We start from the raw sequence: 16837 nt of genomic DNA, 5'->3' as shown, positions 1-16837 counted from the left end.
AACATTTTTCACTCAAGAAATTGTAAATTTTTAAAAAATTGTAAATGAATGTTCATAACAGCCTTGTTCGTAATAGCTAAAAACTGTTCTTCTACACAAGTGCATGTAGAACTGGTAATATTCGAATAAACTCTATGGATAGCACCAAATGTCAATTTCGTGATTTTGATGTCATCTATAGCTGTGAATGATGTAAACAAGGGGGAGAGAGGAGACAGGAAAATGGTGCATGGGACTTCCCTGTACATTTCCTTGAAGCCTCCTGTGAATCTATCATTATTTCAAAATAAGATACTTTTTAAAATGAGGATTTAGTACAGTATATTCATAAATTACAAAATGCTTTTCCAGTTATGTTGATGTGAACTTGTGTTCAACTCTTGAGAAAACCATAATTTTTTTTTGACAGACCTGTATTAAGGAAGTAGCATCAGCAGTGTCAAATGACACATCTGTCCAGTAATATCCAGCCTGGAAAGTGTCCATTGACCTTGAAGCTTAGGAGTCACTGGGGACCTGGCAAGAGAAAGTCCAATGGCACAGCAAAGCCAGAATCCAGGTCCCCTTTCTGTGACGGCTAACCCCAAGGGCACAATCAGGAAAAAGGAGGTCCCCAAACCTCGATCACAAGGCAACACCTAGGTTTCAGAAAAGCTCGATGAATGGAATGAGCAGCAGGTTGACCTGATGGTCTGGACAGAGCCTGCAGGTGAGGTCAAGAGGTTCTAGCAGTGGGCAGAGAGCCAGGGCGCAGGGAGCTGGGAGGCCCTGGTGGACACTTCTTATTGTACAAGCACATGTTCAAGGTCATATAAGTGTTCTAATTCGAGTACTCGCCCTTGATGTGCTTGTACATGCTGACTTCATACAACAGTCTTAAGAATAAAAAATAGGCCCTACATGTGCTGTCCTTCCTACACTAAGTGTTCATTATTGATCTCAGGGATACAGCATTGGTCCCATGAGGCCTAGAAAAGACCATTGCAAGTTTCTGACTGCCATTTAGTAATAGATCATAAGCCACGCAGACCCATGTGTATTCCCTCTGACCTGTTCACTCAGAACCTGGGAATTTATTACATCAAATTTCCTCAACGGAAGGAAAAGTTAAACCCACAAAATTCTTCATTTCAGTTATATTTGTGTAATAAGTAACGATTTAATATTTAACTGTGAATATTCCATTCTCTTTATCCTATCCTATCCTTCTCCACTCAGGGAGCAGGAAGAGCCTCTATATATCCTGCTTCTAGTGGGGAATAGAAAGTGCCTTTAAAAAGAGAGCTTACGTATAGACACAGAGAAACAATGGTGAAGGGACTTTGTGAGATTTGGCCTTTACTGAAAGCTTGAAAGAATTTTCTAGGCATTCTATGATCTAGACTATAAAAATACAAAGCCAAGCTTGGAGGGCTAAGGGGAGTTTTTACTTCCCTTTGGGTACAGAAGACTAATGATGACCTAATAGTGATCTTTTTACCTGCAAGGGTTCAGAATATGCACACACCCCCAATATGCCATTTTGATGTATTGATTACTTTTAATGAAAGGTACTTGAGAAACAGCCAATGCAAAAAGGGCAGTTTAACCCTCTTCTGCCCTCGGAAAGCAGAAGATAAATCTCCCATGTGAAGTTGCTCTCCTGTACCAGGAGAGTAGAAGGCATCCTTACCACCAGAGACAGGGAATTTATGGCTGAAAAGGCTGTATGAAAATATCTTGTTACCTTTTCACCATCTTACTATTCTGAGCCCAAGTTTCTTTGTTCTGTCAATTCTTTACAAATGTACTGTTTCTTTATCTGAAAGGAATAAAAGTTTCGTCCTCTGGTCACTTCTTTGAGTCTCATATTTTGTGGGGCTTCCGTTTATACTGCTGTAATTCCATCTGTGTGTCTCCTCTTAATCCTTTTGTCTCCTTTTATTACAGTCAAGTGGGTGGGTCTCAGTCAAGAACCTAGAAGCATAGAGGGAAAATTATTTATCTTTCGCTACATATCCAAAAATGAAGTGAGAGTTTGCCCAGCAGAGCAGAAGAGGAAATTCAGAATGGGCAAGACTGGCATGTAGATGTAGGTGGGTCCTTGGTCATCTCACAGAATACTAACCCCAGTGTAGACATGTGTGTGGGTATCTTTATAACAAAGCAGTTGAGCACCTAAAGAGAAAGGCAGCCATGGGTCAGGGGAGTCTTGAGGAACAGAAAGACCCCCCGGTTCCCAGGGGGTGCAGAAATGCTGAGACAGCTGGTGGATGTAAAAGGTGTGGAGTCAGAACAAGGATGACCACGGGAGCCTTTGTACCAAAGATGGGGACCATGCACCCGAACAGCCAATACCAGCATCTGGTGTCTGATTCCAGGTTAGTATAGCACCACGTGTCTGATCCGGATCAATACAGCACCCAGTGTCTGATCCGGGTCAATACAGCACCCAGCGTCTGGTTCCAGGTTTGCCAACACAACAGAAGGTGGTAAGGACAGAGTATGGCACAGATAAGGGAAGCAGCTCCTGCCAAGATCCCCCTTGATTCCCTAGAAATTTGACCACCTTCAGGGACCTGGAAAAGTGGAGCGAAATGAGAAGAGTCTCAGATTCGATCCAAAAGATACTAACTTTTAAAGCAGAGTTGTGTGAAGGAACAAGAGTTTTCTACCATCTACAGAACTAAGCTGAGTCCAGTCACAGAAAAATAAAGTCGTATTCACACGCAAAAGAGGCGTGGCTGTACCTTGTTGATGTGCCACAATGATGGCGGTGGAAACTTGAACATGAGGAACTGTCCGGCAGCCACGAAAATAAGCCCCGTGAAAAGCCTGGAGCAGCCTGCCTGAATGTGGGAGTAGCCGTGAGGTGAGCGAAGCACTCAGAATTTTCTGTTCATTTTGGATGCAGCGCCGTGTAGCTCTGTGTGCATCCAGCCAGCGACTACGAGGGAGGTGTGGGTGGGAACTTAAGGAACACCAGATTTCTGGGATTTCCTAGAAGGGAGATGCTAAAGCCAAGGTGTGTTTCTAGAAAAAAGAGGTAGGATGTTCGAAACTGGCTATGGTCGTGTCCTCTCTCTTTCAAGCAGCCCCAGCACCGAAAGCACTACCCGATACCCCCTCAGATTTCCAGCCTTGAGAAAAATCTGCCCTGGTGTTTGACCACCAAACCAAAGCGATGCCAGGAACCCATGCAGACTTGTCCAGGGTGTGTGAGGTCCCATCTGGGAAGCAGGGAAAGCAGGGCCTCTCCCTCTATGTCTCATCATCTCTAAGACCACAACCAGGTTAAAGTGCAGGTGCGGGCAGGAGGGCTGTTGAGGAAAGGAGACCCAAGTCCAAACAGCCCAGCGCCCTTGGGTTGACAGAAAGGGGTAGCCCTCCTCCAGGGATGCATGTGTGTCTGTGTGTCTGTGTACATGTGCGTGTGTCTGTGCGGCAGGGCACTGGAGTTTGTGAAGCAGAAGAACCCCCTCCCCTGTCTTCCAGACTGCACCCCTCTCTAAAGACAACCCAGCAATGAGCTGGACCTTGCTGACCCCAACTGCTCTGTTGCTGGAAGCAGAAGAGAGAGCATTCTTTTCACTGTGTTCCAGAAACACTAGACTTGCAGTTCGGCCCATTTTTACTAGACATACCATCAGCATGGCAACCCCTCAGTGCCGACCCAAAATGTTCTCACCCAGCCCCTTATTCTTATTCTTCACTGGATCAGCCTCTGAAGGACTTTGAATTTTCTCTGAAGTCCCAGTCAAATATTTTAGCCGGCGTGCCGTGTGTTCCTGCCTATCTGTCCAACCTTGTTTCTCCTCCTTCACGTCACCCTGTTTCCCAGTCCCACCTGACTGCTTGTGGCTATCTGTATTCCTTCACCGACTGCGTGGCTTCAGTGACAGAAATGTATTATTCGGACAGTTCTGGAGGCTGGAAGGCCAAGGCCAAGGTGCTGGCGGGGCTGGTTCCTGGTGACACTTCTCTTCCTGGCCTGTGGATGGCTGCCTTCGCTGTGCCCTCACATGAACTTCCCTCTGTGTTCCTGCAGGGAGAGAGATATCTCTGGTGTCTCTTCCTCCTCTTATAAGGACACCAGTCCTGTGGGATTAGAACCCTGTGACCTGATCTTACCCGATTTCCTCCCTAAAAGCCCCATCTCCAAATACAGTCACATTGGGAGTTAGGGCTTCAACATATGAATCTGGGAGATACAACTGTGTCCCTAACACTGAACATAGTAATGTATTTCTGCTTTCTTGCCTTTTTCCCTTTTTTTTTCTTTTGGTTGCACCGTGCACTGCTTGTGGGATCTTATTTCTCTGACCAGGGATCAAACCCACACCCTCAGCAGTGAAAGCACAGAGTCCTAACCACTGGACTGCCGGGGAAGTCCCTCTGCTTTCCTGCCTTTGCTTATCCCAGGCCTCCATCTGTCAGCCCTCTGCTCCCATCCCAACGCTCTAGCTGCCAACATCCAGACCGATTTCCATTGGTTCCCTGACCTTCCTGGTCCAAGGGATGTCTCCCTTTTTTACCCCATTGCACTGGGAGCCTCTAAGGACGTGCAATTTCTGCCTCGATTCCTGAAATTTGTGGATTCATATTTGTTCCTTTCCTCACCTAGGAGCTACTTGCCAGGAATATACATGTTTTACTGCATTTTTAACTGTCACAGCACCTGACATTGGTTGCTCAATAAATACTTGCTGAACTTAATCAAAAAGGTGGAGCCATGCTATTGCTGAGGGTATTTATTCAAAAGAAGGAGTGTAGCATCATTTCCTGTAGCCATTCCTGAGTAAATTTTTCCACAATGCTTGGAGCCAGTGGTGCTGTGTTGCAATATGTATCTAACACTGAGTTTCCTTTGCAATTGTAACAGATCACCACACACGTGGCTGGCGGTTTATTATTCTCTTAGAGTCCTGGAGGTCGGAAGCCCAAATCCAGTCTCACTGGGCTAAAACCAAGGGGTCTGCCAACGGGTTCTTTCAGGGGCTTACAGGGGAAAATCTGTTTCTTGCCTTTTTCAGCTTCTACAGGGGCCCTGCATTCCTTCTCAAGATCCCTTCCTGCAGTAACTCCAGCCTCTTATTTGCCCTGTCACACCTTCAACTACCAATTCTGACCCTCTCACCTCCCTTGTATAGGATTTGTGATTCCATTGGGTCCACTCAGATAATCCAGGGTCATCTCCCACCTCAGGACCCTTAATTTAATCACACCTGCAAAGTCTCTTTGGCCAAGTAAAGTGACCTATTCTCAGGACCCAGGGGTTAGGATGTGGACCTCTTTGGGAGGCCATTGTCCAGCCTACCACAGCTCCCAAGGGAAAACAGTCTCATTCAATCAGCAGTGCTATGGTTATCAAAAAGCAGTCAATGGGACTTCCTAGGTGGTGCAGTGGTTAAGAATCTGCCTGCCAATGCAGGGGACATGGGTTTGATCCCTGCTCCAGGAAGACCCCACATGCCTCGGAGCAACTAAGCCCGTGTGCCGCAACTATTGAACATGTGTGCTGCAACTACTGAAGCCCATGCGCCTAAAGCCTGTACTCCACAACCAGAGGCACTGCAGTGAGGAGCCCCTGAACCACAATGAAGAGTAGCCCCCACTCTCAGCGACTAGAGAAAGCCCGTGTGCAGCAACGAAGACCCAACGCAGTCAATAATTTTATTTATTTTTTTAATTTTTTTATTTTTTTTAAAAGCAGTCATGTTATCGTGCGGTCTGTTCTCAGAGTTGCCTTGCAACAGGCCCAAGAGGATGGACAGACATCCTCCCTGTTTGCCTTCCTGGACAGTCAGGAGCTCCACACTCAAGCCTCCAGGGTGTGCTCTACTCCACATTCTTATACCCCGATGTTTTCAGGTATAAAAGACAGTAACATGAGGCTGCTCTGCAGATGCAGGGAGCTGGTGCCTGCAGGCAATGCTCTATACACCTGCTTCATGTCGCGCATGTGCCTTTCCTTCTGGCGACCCTGCTATTTTACACATCCTCTTCTCGCATACCTATGACACCTACAAGTGCTGAATTTGATCGTGATTAAGTAGCCTCCATGATAGAAGCTATTTTTCCTCTGCTGGCAGACTTAAACGAGGGCCTCTTGAGTTCAAAATACAAATACCCTGAATTTGACTACTGTGCAGTACAGTTCAAACATGTCTGGTTTCCCTGTCATTGTCAAGGTCGATGGGAACTCCTGTTAAACAGACACACACACACACACACACACACTCACCCCGAGACACTTGGTTCTGCTGATACAAATTCCTGCTAAGTCAGCAAACATCGAGGGATCCCATGCACCCCCCTCCCCACCATGAGGACATGACCCAGGCAGATGGTGAGGGCTCGGAAGGAAAGGAGAAGTGATCATTGCTGTCCTGGTGTCTCAGCAGCCTCTCAGCAGCCTCCAAGCCCAGGCTCGTGCCTTCTAGTTGGTCTTCCACATTGTGGCTCACAAAACGCCTATTTAAAAGTGCAAACCTGATTGATGCCTCGCTTCCTAAAATCCTTCATGCTTCCCCCGTGGAAGAGTGCACGCTCTTTCACATGTCATTCAAGGTCTGCCCGTAAGGCCCCGCCCACCCATCACTCCAGCTTCATTGCCAGCTGTGGCCTACCTCACCCACTGGACTTCACTTGGCTGCTCCTGCAGGCTGTCTCTGGCCTTCATGCCTTTGACTGGGCAGCAACTTTACTTTTGATGGCTCGCCCTTAACTAATGATCCTTCCAAACTTAACTCAGGCGTGACCCCTCCAGGAAGCCTTCTCTGGCCCCCACAGCCCAACAAGGCATTCCTACTCCATGCTTACACGTGGGGCAGGGGCCACTTTGCAAGGACACAGCAGCAGGTATTTCTCACCAGATGGTTCCCTTAAGGACAGTGACTGCCCCACTCGCTTCTGTATTTCCAAAGCCTCATACAGTTCTTGGCACCCAGTAGGAGAACTGGATTAAAATGAAATCAAGAAACATGCATCCCAGGACTTCCCTGGCAGCCCAGTGGTTAAGACTCTGAGCTTCCACTGCAGGGGGCGTGGGACGATCCCAGGTTGGAGAACTAAGATCCCACATGCTGCTCGGTGCAGCCAGAAAAGAAAAAAGAAATGCGCGTTCCAGCAGAAGATGATAAGCTGCCCTGTCCTATGCTCACTTAAAGGTGGGCTCAGCTCCCTGATGTCAGTAAAGCAGCCCACAGATGCTGCAGTTTATAAAAATCTCCCTTGGTGGCAGTAAACTTATAAGCTAGCAAGTCCAGAACTTTAGAAACTCCTAGAAAAGGACAAATGTGACGGAAGCTGGTATTCATTACTCACCACCAACGTTTGTTTTCCAACCAAACGGGATACTTGATTAATGGTTTTGTAAAACATTTGGGAAAAATATAAAAGCAAATTAATGTGATGTTCTCTGATTCTCAAATCCCTGCCAGCCATCATCAGCAACATGTTACCATCAGGCATCTGACGAGCATCTCTCCTCTTTGCCCAACACTTTGAAGTTGTGGGGAGAAATTTAACAACCCAATTTGAAGCAACAGTCTCGGTGAAGGACACATTGATGTCACTGATCCCAGGAAGACACACACAGGACAGTCACCATCTCCTGCCTGACGGCTCATGTGTAACCCCAGAGAACTATTTTATTTATTTCTTCATTTCCTTTATTCCCTGCCCTCAAATGGCTTTGGAAAAAAAAAAAAAGATAAAATTTCCTACCAAGATTTGGACTCAAGTGATGTATAAGGCAATCAGCAACTGACAAAGATTTCTTGTAATAAATATTCAACAACAGCTACCTCTGTTGACACTAAATGTGGTATAATTTATCCCTAACAGTATCTCAGTATGGTAAGGACCATATTCACATTTTATAGATGTGGGAGCTGAGGCTCATCTTAAACTAACTTTACCACTTGGCGAGTAAGTGACAGAGCCATAATTTGAACTTAGAACAGCTCTGACTTCAAAGCCCATGCTCTGAGCTGTTGCATGCAGTGTCCGAATCCTCAAACTCTGCCCCTTAATCCATGAGTCCTGATTCAGGTAATCCTAGCACCCAGTGGTCATCTGACACCACCACCTTTCTCCCTACCTGCAGCCTTTCTGCTAAAGCAGCAAGCTCATTGCCTCCCAAGACGGCTGGTTCCAGCTCTGTTCAGCACATACTGTGAGCCAAGCCTTCCCCAGGCTGTGTTCAGACCTACTATTGCTCCACCCATTAGTACTAGTTTTGATCTCTGGGACCTCACAGAACCATCTTTCACGAGATGGCCCTTGAGATGTCTGAAGACATGGTCCCCCACCCTGGGCTGTATCAGGACCCAGGACTGAGCCCAGGGACTGGAGAAGGCGCCAGCACAGAAGCTGAATTTAGAGAGGGGACTAATCTTGAATATGTTGATGGCACCCAGCATTGCTGCTACTCCACGTAAGGTCTTTCTTGAACCAATATCCAAATTCTCCATCTGCCAAATGGAGCTAGACTTAGACTTTTTCTCCCCTGGGGACTAGGATAGGAAAGGTTTCTCTCATAATGGTCGTCCAGAGACACCCTGAGTGATGGAGAAGGGCCCTAGCAGGGTGAGATGCTACAACAGTGGGGATGGTCACTGGGCCTGTCCCATCCCTCACTTCATCCAGAAGGCCCCGCATGGAAACACAGTGGCCAGACCTAATGAGTGGTTCCCAGGCCCTGTTCCTATCTGACAAGGCTAGGCTCCCCATCATTGAGGTGATGGTTGTGGTTTGACTTGTCCCCTGTTCCTTTCTCTTCTCTTGCTACTGTGGTTTGTGAAAAAGAGTTTAATACAGGGGACAGCAAACTTTCTCTGCAAAGGGTCAGAGACTAAATATTTTAGGCTCTGTGGGCCGTACGATCTCTGACACAACTATTCAGCTCTTCCACTGCAGCAAGAAAGCAGCCATAGACATAGGCATAGGTAAATGGGTGTGGTGGTATCCAACAAAACTTTAATTTTAGACACTGAAATTTTAATTATATATAATTTTTCTTTCTTTCTTTCCTTTTTTTTTTTTGGCCACGAGCTGCATGGCATGTGGGATCTTCCCCAATCAGGGAGATCAAACCAGCGCCCCCTGCAATGGAAGCAGAGTCTTAACCACTGGACCACCAGGGAATTCCCACAATTGTATATAATTTTAATGTCAACAATATTACTTGATTTTTTTCAAATATTTAAAAATTTTAAAATCACTCGAAGCTTACCAGCCATACAAAAATAGGCAGAGGATCATATTTGGCTCACGGGCCACCATTTTCAGATCCTTGGTCTAGGATGTTTACTGATCCCAAGCATTAGCTGGGGTAAGAGACTCTGGACCATATGATCTCCCAAGGGTTTTGACCCCGGACTCTGAATTTGGGCCATGTGCAGTTTATATCCCAATGACTCTTCTGGAAATAATGTGTATCCTGGCTCCACATAGTGCCTTCCTCTGCAACTCTGCTTCTCTGCCCAGGGCTGTGCCGAGTCCAACATCAATTGCCCTGTCACATCCGTTTGCGTCTTAACTTTGTGGTGTCACTCCTTGGAAGGCTTGGCCTGCACAAGAGGAATATTTGACAGCTGCCTGGAGCTTTGACTCATTACTGAAAAAGGGCCTAGGGGGAGAAATATGATTAAGAGGAAACGTGAAGGCTTAGGGACAATAGCAATTTGACAGGAAACGGGGCACTTGGAGAAGCAGGAATGAACCAAGACTTGGGATGAGCCACTGAGTTGGATCAGCTGAGGATGCAGTAGTTCTCCCTGGAGCTGAAAAGTGATCTTTTCCCATCGTAAAAAGATTTCTTAAATGTAATGTACCTTTTTTTGGTGCTGTGATGAGACAGTTTTTGGTAAAAACTAGAGCTAATTTAAAATATCTTCAGTTGTTTGCAGCAAGTTGTTTTCTTAATCTGGAATTGGGAGTTTTGAGTTCTGCTAAATATTGTCATTTCTTTTAAATGCTTTGTTTGTCTTAGGAAAGTCCCAGGGCTCTCATTCCTGTTTGCGTGTTGACTCGTTCACCAAAACTGCTCCATGAAATTCTGTTCTTTCCTGCTTTCTGTGCTGCCTGGGAAGAGGAAGACCACACAGTTAGGGTGGAAATAGCAGGACCTGAGCCAGAAGACCAGGGGTATCACTAATCAACAGGTCGATGGACTCACCTTTACTGTTCATTGTTCCCTACCCAGGAATGGGTATAAATCTCCCTAGGCACTGCATCATGAAGCGGGGTGAGAGGTACAGAGTATTCATAAGTGTCATAACTCCGAGGAAGGAAATGAGACAAGTTTCCAATTTGTCAACAAAGTGATTACGTGAACTACATGTTGGAACCATTGTAAATACATATTAGTTCACAGACTACGGGAAATGTTGAAGGGCTCCCAGAATATATGATTTCACTTATATGAGGTATCAAGTATGATCAAATTAATAAAGACAGAAAGTAGGATAGTGGTGACCAGGGGCTGGAGAAAGAGGGAAATGGGCAGTCAGTGTTTAATGGGTACAGACTTTCACTTTGGGAAAATGAAGTTCTGGAGATGGATGCCAATGACGGATGCACAGTAAGGTGAATGTACTTAATACCACTTAAAAATGGATAAAATGGTAAATTTTATGTTATGTATATTTCACCACAATGAAAAAATTACCCATTAACAAAAGAAATACAGAACATACACTTCAAAACCTACAAAACATTGTTGAAAGAAAAAATAGAAGATCTAATAAATGGAAAGACATCCCATGTCCATGGATTGGATTTGGCAATACAAATTGATCTACAGAATTGGAAAAAAAAAATATGAAAATACAAAAGACCCTGAATAGCCAAAGCAATCTTGAGAAAGAAAAACGGAGCTGGAGGAAGAAGGTTCCCTGACTTCACACTATACTGCAAAGCTACAGTAATCAAAACAGTGTGATATTGGCACAAAAACAGAAAGATAGACCAATGGAACAGGATAGAAAGCCCAGAGATAAACCCTGCACTTATGGTCACCTAACCTATGACAAAGGAAGCAGGAATACACATGGAAAAAAGACAGTCTTTTCAATAAGTCGTGCTTGGAAAACTGGACAGCTACATGTAAAAGAATGAAATTAGAACATTCTCTAACACCATACATAAAAATAAACTCAAAATGGATTAAAGACCTAAATGTAAGACCAGATACTATAAAACTCTTAGAGTAAAACATAGGCAGAACACTTTCTGACATAAATCACAGCAAGATCTTTTTTTGATCCACCTCCTAGAGCAATGAAAACAAAAACAAAAATAAACAAATGGGACTTAATGAAATTTAAAATCTTTTGCACAGCAAAGGAAACCATAAACAAAACAAAAAGGCAACCCACAGAATGGGAGAAAATATTTGCAAACAAGTGACCCACAAGGGATTAATCTCTAAAATATACAAACAGCTCATGCAGCTCAATATCAAAAAAACAAACAACCCAATCAAAACATGGATGGAAGACCTAAATAGACATTTCCCCAAAGAAGACATACAGATGGCCAAAGAGCACATGAAAAGATGTTCAATGTCCCTAATTATTAGAAAAATATAAATTAAAACTACAGTGAGGTATCACCTCCCACAAGTCAGAATGGCCATCATCAAAAAATCTACAAACAATAAATGCTGGAGAGGGTGTGAAGAAAAGGGAACCCTCCTACACTGTTGGTGGGAATGTAAACTGGTACAGCCGCTATGGAGAACAGTATGGAGGTTCCTTAAAAAACTAAAAATAGAGTTACCATATGATTCAGCAATCCCACTCCTGGTCATATATCCAGAGAAAACCATAATTTGAAAATATATATGCACCCCAATGTTTGTTGCAGCACTATTTACAATAACCAGGACTTGGAAGCAACTTAAATGTCTAGCAACAGATAAATGGATAAAGAAGATGTGATACATGTATACAAAGGAATACTACTCAGCCATAAAAAAGAATGAAATAATGCCATTTGCAGTGACATGGATGGACCTAGAGACTGTCATACTGAGTAAAGTAAGTCAGACAGAGAAAGACGAATATCATGTGATATTGCTTATTTGTGGAATCTCAAAAAATGGTACAAATGAACTTACTTACAAAACAGAAACTGAGTCACAGATGTAGAAAACAAACTTATGGTTACCAAGGGAGAAGGGGCGGGGGGAGGGATAAATTGGGAGATTGGGATTGACATACACACACTACTATATATTAAAAAAATGACTACTAAGGACCTACTGTACAGCACAGGGAACTCTACTCAATATTCTGTAATGACCTATATGGGAAAAGAATCTAAAAAAGAGAGGATATATATAGATGTAAAACTGATTCACTTTGCTATACAGCAGAAACTAACACAACATTATAAATCAACTATACACCAATAAAAATGTATTTTAAAAAACCTATAAAACATTGTTGAAAGAAATTATAGAATACCTAATAAATGGAAAGACATCCCATGTTCATGGATTGGAGGACTTAATATTGTTGAGATGGCAATACAGATTGATCTACAGATTCAATGCAGTTCTTGCCAAAATTCCACTTAGCTTCTTTGCAGACAATGACAAGCCGATTCTAAAATTAATGTGGAGGGGCTTCCTAGTGGCCTAGTAGTTAGGATTCTGAGCTTTCATTGCCATGTCTGAGGTTCAATTGCTGGTCAGGGAACTGAGATTCCTCAAGCTGCATGGCATGGGCAAAAAAAAAAAAAAAAAAAAAAAAAAGTGTATGGAAATTCAAGGAACCCAGGTTAGTTAAAACATCTTTAAAAAGAAGGATATAATTGGAGGACTCATATTTCCTAATTTCAAACTTACTGCAAAACTATAATCATGGAGAAGCCAGTGTCGTACTAGCATAAGGTTAGACACATATAGATCAATAGGATTGAACTGAAAGTCCAGAAATAAACCTCACATTTACAGTCAATTGATTTTCCACAAGACTGCCAAGACAATTCAATAGGGAATGAATAGTTTTTTCAACAAATGGTACTGGACATGTATATATCCACACGCAAAAGAAAAAAGTTGGCCCTCACTCCATACATAAATTTTACTTGACATGGATCAAAGATTAAATGTAAGAGCTTATATAAAATTCTATACACTACTGGTGGGATTTTAAAATGGTGCAGACACTTAGGAAAATAGTTCTGCAGTTCCTCAAAAGGCACACAGCAATTCCACTTCTAGGAATATGCTCAAGAGAAATACAAGCATGTATCCACACAAAAACTTGTACAAGAATACTCATAACAGCCAAAAGTGAAAACAATCCAAATGTCAATCAACTGATGAATAGATAAATAAAATTATGTGGTACATCTATACAATATAATATTTTTCAATCATAAAAGAAAAGAAGTACTGATTCAGGCTACAACATGGATGGAACTTGAAAACATTATTCCAGTTCTATTGTATTCTAAATTTAAAAAGATCACATATTTTTTATTTTATTTCAACTGCATAAAATACAAAAAAGATAAATCTAGAGAGAGGAAGCTGATTTGTGGTTGCCTAAGGCAGTGACTTCTAATTGGTACAGTTTCTTTTGGTGGGGATGAAAATGTTCTAAAATTAATTGTGGTAATGATTGCACAACTTTGTGAAAATACTAAAACCATTGAATTGTATATCCTAAATAATGAATTTTGTAAAAAGTACCCATAATCAGTATTAATATTTTGGTACGTATCTTTATGACGTCTTTATAGCCTTGTTCCCCACATATTTATGCATTTTAAAATAAAATTAGGATTGTAATATTTTATAGCCTCTATTTTTAGTTAACTATATCCTTCAATTTCATTAGTCTTCTACGGGAATTAAATTATTTTATTGTATTCCATTTTATGGATGGACCATCGCTTATTTAATCAGCACCCAATAGTTAGACTTTGTTTCCAACTCTTTGCTCTTTACATAAGATCATGATACGCATCATTTCAGGTATATTTCTTGGCCATCTGTAATTAGTCCTTAGAATGGATTCTAGAATCAGGAATTATGGTCAAAATATACGCACCTTTAGTAGATTTTGAAACATAATACCAAATTGTTCTCCGAAAAGGATGTATCTAGCCTATGAAAATATGCTCGACATTCTTAGCCACTAGAGAAATGCAAATCAAAACCACGACAAACCATGTAGCACTGTGCACCCACTAGGATGGCTGTAATTGAAAAGACAGCAATAACAAGTGTTAGCAAAGATGTGGAGAAATAAAACTGTTATATACTACTAGGGGGAATGTAAAATGGTGCAGATGCTTTGGAAATCAGTTTGGCAACTCCTCAAAAGTTGAAACATAGAGTCACCATATGACTCAGTAATTCCACTCCTAGGTGTATACCTAAGAGAACTGAAAACATGTTGACACAAAACCTTGTACATGAATGGTCATGCACCATTATTTATAATAGCCCCAAAGTAGAAACAACCCAGATGTCCATCAACAAATGAATGGATAGACAAAAAGTGCTACATTCAGGCAAGGGAATATTATTCAGCCATAAAAAGGAATGAAGTACCAATATATGCGACAAAATGGACGAATCTTGAAAACATTATTCTAAGTGAAAGAAACTGGAACAAAAGGCCACATACTGTTGGTTCCAAATACATACAATGCCCAGAATAGGTAAATTCATAGAGAAAGAAAGATTAGCAGCTTCCAGGAGCTGGGGGGAGGGGGAAATGAAGAGAGACTGCTATGGGGTACTGGAGATTTTTTTTTTTTTGAATGATGAAAATATTCTAGAATTAGGTAGTGGTGCTGGTTGCACAACTTTGTGACTCTAATAAAAACCACTGAATTGTATACTCTAAAAAGATGAATTGAGGGGTATGTGAACTATATCTTTATTTGAAAAAGCTGTACCTCTTTTTACTTTCAGTAGAGCATGAAGATTACTATTGGGTTGGCCAAAAAGTTCGTTCAGTTAGTGAATATGTTGTTCAATAAAGTTCTTCATGAAAATGAAAAACGGGTCTTGTATTTTTACTTAAAACTCTGAATGAACTTTTTGGTCAACCCAATATTTCTTTCTGCCCTTTACTTCTAGCTGGCATATTTTTAATCCTCCTTAATTTGATAAGCAAAAATGTCTTGAGTGTTTCAACTTGCATAATCAAAGAAATTAACTGCTTCTTATGTTTATTGGCCATTCGTATTTCATATTTGTGAATTGTCTGTCCACAGCTTTTGTCCCATTGTCTTTTTTTTTTAAGAATTTTATTGAGATATAATTGACATACAATAAACTGCATATATTTAAAGTGCACAATTTGATTTTTTTCTTATTAGTCATCTATTTTATACGTATTAATGTATATATGGCAATCCCAATTTCCTAGTTCATCCCACCCCAACCCCACCACCCCCACTTTCCCCCCTTGGTATCCATATGTTTGTTCTCTACATCTGGGTCTCGTTTTCTGCCTTGCAAACTGGTTGATTTGCACCATTTTTCTAGATTCCGCATATGAGTTATTATATGATATTTGTTTTTCTCTTTCTGACTTACCTCACTCTGTATGACAGTCTCTAGGTCCATCCATGTCTCTACAAATGACCCAATTTCATTCCTTTTTTATGGCTGAGTAATATTCCATTGTATATATGTACCACATCTTCTCTATCCATTCATCTATTGACAGACATTTAGGTTGCTTCCATGACCTGGCTACTATAAATAGTGCTGCAATGAACTTTGGGGTGCATGTGCCCTTTATCTTGTAGGTGTTCATTTTTAATCCTGTTAGTTCATGAGAATTTTTTCTATATAAAGGATTTTAATCCTGTAATATTTTCTCATAAAGTTGCAAATATTTTCCCGGTGCTTAATTTGCCTTTTAATTTTACTTACTCATTCACTCTTTCAGTCAATATTTACTAAAGCCTCCTATATGTCCTATGTGAGCCTTTTGACTTAATGCAAATAAAAATATTTATGGGGTAATGAGCCCATTATTATTCTTTTTCTTTATGCTTTCTGACTATGCTCAAACACTCAGAAAAGACTTTTCTACATTAAATCCAAAAGATTCTTAGAATCTGATTTTCTCTTAGGATCTTTTTGGTTTTCTTTTTTACACACAGCTCCTAAATTTGTGTGGAATGTCTTCACCATAGGATGTGAAGGGACAGAGACCATCACGGGGGTCCTTGGGAGGCTGGGGACCTCTGTCCCTCATACACAGCCACCTAGATGCTCCATGGATGCTTCAGAAGCACTGTAGGGTAAGGGGTGCCAACTTCAGCCCATTTTTGCTTCTCAGCTCACTATGTTACAGTAGTGAATATTTATTACCCGCCAGTCACTGTGCTCAGTACTTTCTGATGAATCAGGTCGCTTAAGTCTCGATCAGTCCCATATGATAGACACTACCTCTGTTTTTTTTAAGTACTTTTATTGAGATATAATTGACATACAATAAACTGCATATATTTAAAATGTACAATTTGATATTTTTTTCTTCTTAGTAATGTATCTATGGCAATCCCAACACCATCTCTTTTTTACAGATGAGGCAACTGAGGCTTAGGAAGCTTAAGTAGTTGTCCAAGAGTACACAGAAATCTGTCACCAACCCTGCCTTCTCAGATCTTGCTATGAAATGTGAGAAACCCAGAACCCAGAGAGAAGGCTGCATCTGATTCTGAGATGTAATGGTGTACATCATTCACCCCGTGGGCAAGCATTGAAATCCTGCTCTGCTCTCTGCAGGCCCTGAGTATTGCTGTTCTGGGCAGATGAGTCACACAAGACCTCTGTCTCCAATAAGGTCACTCTTTGCTTAGTCCCTTA

The 16837-nt window shown here is 41.9% G+C and overlaps 1 long non-coding RNA gene across 2 annotated transcripts in view; it reads right to left on the bottom strand.

Moving 5' to 3' along the window:
- Positions 1-5693: 5693 nt before the first annotated feature.
- Positions 5694-16837, bottom strand: part of LOC130844104 (uncharacterized) — a 64907-nt gene continuing 53763 nt past the window's right edge. For both annotated transcript variants that reach the window (XR_009051179.1, XR_009051180.1), the window contains one exon: positions 5694-10068. This is a non-coding gene — a long non-coding RNA (uncharacterized LOC130844104). The remainder of the gene's footprint in view (positions 10069-16837) is intronic.

The sequence above is a fragment of the Hippopotamus amphibius genome, chromosome 2 (assembly GCF_030028045.1).
Source record: "Hippopotamus amphibius kiboko isolate mHipAmp2 chromosome 2, mHipAmp2.hap2, whole genome shotgun sequence".
NCBI classification, from domain to species: domain Eukaryota; kingdom Metazoa; phylum Chordata; class Mammalia; order Artiodactyla; family Hippopotamidae; genus Hippopotamus; species Hippopotamus amphibius.
This window is presented reverse-complemented; position numbering and strand designations above follow the sequence as displayed.